Here is a 7,081-nt window from a genome sequence, read left to right on the forward strand (position 1 = left end):
ACACTGCCTCTGTTAGTCATCCACTGCAGTGGGGAGGAGAGCTGCCCAGTTATATCTGTTTTATTTTTTTAAAAATGGAGGGAGAGGAAGGACTGCTTTCATATTGACTGTGTAGCTGGCCAGTGACTGTGATCCTTCCCTGAGGTCCCCGCCAATCCCCATGCTCTGGGGTAGGGATGAGAAACCAGCATACAAAGCATTGTTTGAACTAAGCTTTCTCTGTGCCTTCACACTTACAAGTGACACAAGTTTTTCTCTGAAAAGTTTGAGGTGCAGTTTCCCAGAAACACCTGCATCTAGCCCCTTGAAACTTGGCAGATGTCATGGCCTCAAAAGGGCAACCAGGCCATCAGTTTTCACCCCACTGCACCTTAGCACACACACAAAGTCACTCACTCATGTCATGAGTTGTGCTTGTCAGCAGCCTAAGGTGCAGTTTCCCAGAAACCCCTGCACCTATCTCCTTGAAAGCTGGCAGGCTTCATGGCCTCAGCAGGGGCTACCACCCCTACAGTTTTCACCCCACTGTGCCTTAAAACACGTGACATGAGTTTTGCATTCACGATTTGAGGTGCAGTTTCCCAGAAACCCCTGCACCTTTCTCCTTGGAAGTTGGCAGACTTCATGACCCCAGAAGGGGCTACCGTCCCTGCACGTTTAATCTGAATCAGGAATGAAATAACAAAGGTATAAGCAATTTTGTGCTTCCCCATTACAGCCTATAAGCAAAACATTGAAACAGCATGAAAACAGCAAAACAGTTTCGACGAAATGAAACAGAACAGTGCTGTCGAAATGAAAAGAAACTCAGAACAAAACACTGTCCCGCTGATAACAGTGAAACAGAAGACAAAATGAAATGGTGCTGTTTCACACAGTCCTACTATTTATGCGGGTTACTTGCAGCTGACTCCACTATCCAGAAGAAATTTAATTGTTCTTAGTTCCAACACAGTGATGGCCAACCATTTTGGCATGGGTCCCACAAGTTAGGCTTCTCCCTTTTCCCAAGTGCCTCTCTAGTCCCTGCCACCCGGAGGTGTACCTGACAGCTTGAGCCCTGGAGTGCCAAAATAGAGGCAAGTACTTCTATTATCAGTTGAAAATCTACCCTGTTGGATTTAATTCAGTCTTTGATGTAGAGTGCCACTCCCCCACCAATATAACCTACTCCACCATTCCTGTATAATTTGTATCCTGGTGTTACAATATCTCCTTGATTTTCCTAATTCTACCATGTTTCAGGGATACCTATGATGCCATTATTCACTACTAAGCATTCGAGTTCTCCTGAGGAGCATTCTTCTCCTGAGGACCCCCCTCTCTCCAGGTTCACCTTTCGTAGCCCTTTACCAAGTGGAGATGCACTGTCAGCCATCAACTGCTCAGCAAGACCTTGGTTACACGGCCTTTATGTCAGGACCCAGGGAATAGTCTCCACCTGAAAGGACCTCTAGGAAAGGCAGGGCCAGCATGGCTGAGAATTTTTGTGGATAGAAATGGTGGATTTTAATAGAAAAAAAAAATCAAGGAATATACTGTCAACGTGTAGACCAGGACAGAGGCAGCAAGCTAGAAATGCTAAGGGGATTGAGAGGGACTATGTGCATAAAACTCAGCAACAATAGAAGACATCAGCTATCCACCCACCATAGACTATCCACAGATAAACTGTGTCGAGCTAAAATCAGGCTGGGATGAAGAGATCAAATTTTTTGAAGTTATAAAAGACTACTTCCTAGAGCTGTTATCCTAGACCCTACCAGAGGAAAGGCCATTCTTCACCTAATCCTAAATCATGCACAGCATTTGGTGCAAAGAGTAAGTATCACTGAGCCACTCATCAATAGCAACCATAATGCAATTGGGTTTGACATCCACATTGGAGGCAGGACTAGAAAAATCCATCACAGTAGCCTTCAACTTTAAAAAGGGGGACTACATTAAAATGAGGAAGCTAATTAGATAGAAGTTAAAAGGGGTCCCTAAGGAGGTGAGACCCGTGTGAGCAGCATGGGAACTACTTACGAACATCATATTGGAGGCACAAAGTAAATGCATACCGCAAATCAAAAAAAATGGAAAGCCAATATGCGAGCTGAAGAAACGATAAGAAGAAAAAAAGCTTCTTTCAAAATGTGGAAGTCAAATCTTAATGAGGAAAATATAAAAGAGCCCAAATTCTGGCAAATCAAATGTAAAGCTATAATAAGACAAGTTAAGAGAAAATTTGAGGAGAATCTAGCTAGAGACACAAAAGGTAACAATAAAAAATCTTTAAGTACATTAGAAGCCAAAGACTTTCCAGGGAGTCATAGAATCATAGACTCAATGAGTGGGAAGGGACCTAGACAGATCATCTAGTCCGACCCCCCGCCATGGGCAGGAAGGAGTACTGGGGGTGGAGGGGTCATAAGACCCCAGCCAGGTGCCTGTCCAGTCTCCTCTTGAAGATCTCCAGGGAAGGTGAGAGCACCACCTCTCTGGGAAGCCTATTCCGGGCTCTGGCCACCCTTACCGTGAAGTAGTTCTTCCTAATATCTAACCTAAACCTCTCCTCCCTCAGCTTGTGGCCATTGTTCCTGGTGACCCCAAGGGGGGCCCTAGTGAACAGACTTTCCCCAAGTCCCTGCTGCTGGCCCCTGATAAGGTTGTAGGCAGCCAGAAGTTCCCCCCTCAGTCTCCTCTTGTGGAGACTGAAGAGATTCAGGTCCCTCAGCCTCTCCTCATAGGGCTGGCCACGGAGGCCCTCAGCCATACGAGTGGCCTCCTTTGGACCCTCTCCAGGTTGTCCACATCCCTCTTGAAGTGCGGCGCCCAGAACTGGACACAGGACTCCAGCTGCGGCCTGACCAGCGCTGCATAGAGGGGGAGCAAGACCTCTCTGGACCTGTTAGTGATGCCCCTGTTGATGCATGACAGGCTGCGGTTGGCTCTGCCTATTGCTTCGTTGCATTGGCGACTCATATTCATCCTGGAGTCAATCCTGACTCCAAGATCCCTCTCTGCCTCTGTGCTGCCGAGAGAGTCAGCCCCTATGTTCAGCACATGGCTTGCAGGGGAGTAATCAAACTTGACTTGCTGGGGAGTCAGTTGGGCCTTTGGAGGGTCAGGATGTAAAAGGGGCGCTAAAGGATGACAGGGCCATTGGCAAGACACTTAATGCATTCTTTGCATCTGTCTTCACTGTGGAAGATATTAGGGAAATATCATCACCAGATCCACTCCTCTCTAGCACAAGTCAATGAAGCTGACCCAAACTGAGGTTTCAGTGGATGAGGTCGTGCAGGAAATTGATAAATTAAACAGTAGCAAATCACCAGCACCTGATGGCATTCACACTAGGGTACTGAAGGAGCTCAGATCAGAAATCAATGAGCTTTTAACTGTATTATGTAACATCACTAAAGACAGCCTTGGTACTCGAGGACTGGAGGGTTGCCAATGTGACTATAATTGGCATGTATTGGAGGCTTTAGAAGGGACACATGGAACTACTGGCCAGGGAGCCTAACTTCTGTTCCTTGAACATTGGTAGAAACCATAGCAAAAAAAAAATTCAGCACATGGCTTGCAGGGGAGTAATCAAACTTGACTTGCTGGGGAGGAATCAACATGGCTTTGTTAAAGGCAGATCATGCCTCACCAACCTACTTGAGTTCTTTGAGGGTGTCACTAAGAAGGTGAATTGGGGTGATCCAGTTGCATATAGTGTATTTGGATTTTTAAAAAACCTTTGACAAAGTACCCCATCAGAGGCTCTTAACTAAATTAGATACTCATGGGATTACAGGGAACCTCCACTCATGGATCAGAAATTGGTTCAAAGACAGAAAGCAATAATTAGAATAAATGGCCAGTTTTCAGGATGGAAAGAAGTAAACAGCAAAGTCCCCCAGGGATCTGTGCTGGGACGAGCACTGCTTAATATATTCATCAATGATCTGGAAAAGGGGTGAATAGCAAAGTGGCCAGATTTGCAGGTGACACAAAAGAATTGAAATCGGTGAAGACCAAAGTGCATGTGAGGAATTGTAGAAGGATCTGGCATGACTGAGTGAATGGGCAAATAAATAGCAGATGAAACTGAATGTAGATAAATGTAAAGTGACACACGTAGGCAAAAATAACCCAAAGTACACCTACACTATGATGGGCTCTACAGCAGCTGTTACAACATAGGAAAGAGATTGGGAGTCATTCTGGACAGTTCACTAAAACATCAGCTCAGTGTTCAGCAGCCACCAAAAAGTCAAACAAAATACAGTAAAAGCTCTGTTATCCAGCATCACTTGGGAATGGGGGATGCTGGATAACAAAATATGCTAGTTAATTGAGTGGCCTGGGCTGCCACTTCTCCCACTGCATCTGGGGCATCCCGTCGCCTCTCCCGCAGGCCCTGTGGGACAGGGAGGTGAGCCCTGCACAGCCCCGCACAGCCACTTATGCCCCTGGGCTGTGGGGGCTCAGCAGCGCAGGCTGCTTTGCCCCGGGCCGTGGGGGCTCGGAGAAACTGGAAGTGTCATGGTGGGCACTTCCGGTTTCATTTTATCTTACAAGCCAGCATGCCAGTTAATTGAGCATGCCGGCTTGTAAGATGCCGGTTAACAGAACTTTTACTGTATTAGGGATTATTAAGGAAAGACTTGTAAACCAAAACAGAAAGAATCAGCATGCCCCTTTATAAATTCATGGTGCATCCACACCTTGAAAACTGTGCCTAGTTCTGCTTCATGTAGAAGAACTAGAAAAAGTCCAAGGAAGGGCAACAAGGATGATCAGTGGTAACCTTTCATACAAGGTTAGACTAAAGAGACTAGGCCTATTTAGTTTTAAAAAAGAGAGGCTTGAGGAGGGACATGATAAAAGTCTACAAAATACTAACTGGCAAAAAGAGTAAATAGGGATCTATTGCCTACTCTTTCATACAATACAAGCCCTAGGGGTGACAAAATAAAGCTAGTAGGTAATCAAACTAACACAAGGAAGTTCTTTCCCACATGACATGTAATATAAGTGTGGAACTCATTGCCATCAGGTGTTGTGGTAGCTGACAGTTTAGCCAGATTCAAAAAGGGTTGGACAAAATCTTGGAGGAAAGGGGCATCAGTAGCTATTGAGCATGGGAGTGAGGGGCACAGTCTCTGAATCAGAAAGTCCTAGACCTTAAATTCTGGGGGCTGCAAATAAGGGTGGAAAAGTGGAAAAGACCCTGGCTATACCCAGTTCGGTCTCCATTTCAGCATCTCTCCTAATGTGTGACACAGGATACTGGACAAGCTGTACCTATAACAGGTGTGCAAAGCAGGCCCTATTCGATTCACATTCAGATTCTGCCTGGATCAGGAACAGTGATTTGATTAGTTGATCCGGATCACTGTCCCTGATTCAATTCAGCCAAATCCAAATCTGAAGATTTGATGCTGATTTGGAGAATCAGTGATTGGGACATAGTTTTAAAAGTTTAATCTACATACCTCAAGGTACCAGCATGGCTTGTGAATGCTGTGATGCTAGGGTGGATGGAGCATCGCACAGGAGTTTAGAGGGCCCTCCACGTGCTCACTGGTGAACCCAGAAGTGGACCAGAAGTAGTTCTAGTCCATTTCCAGGTCTGCTGAGGAGCACATACCGAATTGCCTCCAAATTGAAACAGGCACCAAAGCTTCATACAGCTCTAGTACCTATAGACTGCCCCAATAAATGGCAATTCTTATGTACTTACTTTTTAAAGAATTCCCATTCAGCAGGGGAGGAGAGTAATTAAGGGAAGGCACTGAGAATCCAACCTCTCAGAGGATTGTAGCAGACCCAGCCTATGAGATGATAAATGCTTTTTTGGAATGGGCCTGCAGTTAGCTGTAAGGTCATGTAGATGCCCTGGCTTCAGTGAGAGATTCAAGACTGAAAGAGTCCTGCGGATCAAGGGCTTTGACACAGAGCACGGAGTCTCAGCTGGGTCTGTAAATGGAGTATGCCTCCCTGTTCAGTAGCCTGGGTGAAAGCCTTCCTTCTGTTCTGCTGACCTTTAATGTTGATAAATGAGATCCCTACAAGGGAACATGACCCGATATATAAAAGCCTGACTGGATTTATTTATGACCCAATCTGGAAAATGCAGGCAGACAGCACCTGTAGTAACACACCTAACTACAAGGATGTGAGGGGGATGCAGCATACTTTTGACAGGCTGCTCTTCTTTGCATCTTCTCCCTGGATGGTTCAGCTGCCTTTTCCATTTAGAGGCAAGTCTCCAAGGTTAGATCTGTTTCTCTCAGCACTGTCTGTCTCCTAAAGCACAAACATGTGTCCCACAAATGGCCACGTCTTTAATTAGGTAACCTTTAATGTCACCAAAGTCACATGCAGGTGCCAGAGTTGCTATGTAATGTATGCATCCCCTCTTGTTCATATTAGGATTGGGTAAATCAAAGCAAAAAAATAAAAAAGGCCAATTAAAAATGGCCACATTTTGACTGGGATCAGTGCTCATCACTGTCATCAGCTGTACCAGGGTAGTTGGCATTATTCCTGGCAGCAGCATTTGTCTTCCTCACTGCTCATCCTTCCCCCGCAATGGGATAATAAGAAAAGTTTTGCCTTTAGTTTCTCAACTTTATCTCCCATAGAGCTCTGCATACAGCCTCTCTTCTCGAGCCCACAGTTGTAAAGAGTTTTTTTCAGGAAATTCAGCATTCCCAATGGCCCAAGTCTCCATGCTGCACTGCAATCTATTTCTAAGTCACGCTGTGCTTGCCTATCAGACTCCCACTCTTCCTTTCTGTTGGTCTCACTAGACTGACCACTATCACCACGTTTCATGTACTCCATGCTGGGTTACATAGTGAAAAAAAGACTCTGCACTTGTAAAACTGCACTGGGCTTTTAATAAAAGAACCATTTAAAGAAATGTAGTATATTCAGCAGCACTCTAGTCTTCTGCCCACAAACTGGTTTGTTGGTAATACCTTCAAATGCTCCCCTCCAGCAAACTATGTTCCACTCTCTGTAGTCCATAAGGGGGGGGGGGGGGGGGTACAGATGTACCATGTGGTTGTTTTTTTTTTTCCCTTTCCCCACT

The sequence above is a fragment of the Gavialis gangeticus genome, unplaced genomic scaffold (assembly GCF_001723915.1).
Source record: "Gavialis gangeticus isolate Ggan-Ray unplaced genomic scaffold, GavGan_comp1, whole genome shotgun sequence".
In the NCBI taxonomy this organism is placed as follows: domain Eukaryota; kingdom Metazoa; phylum Chordata; order Crocodylia; family Gavialidae; genus Gavialis; species Gavialis gangeticus.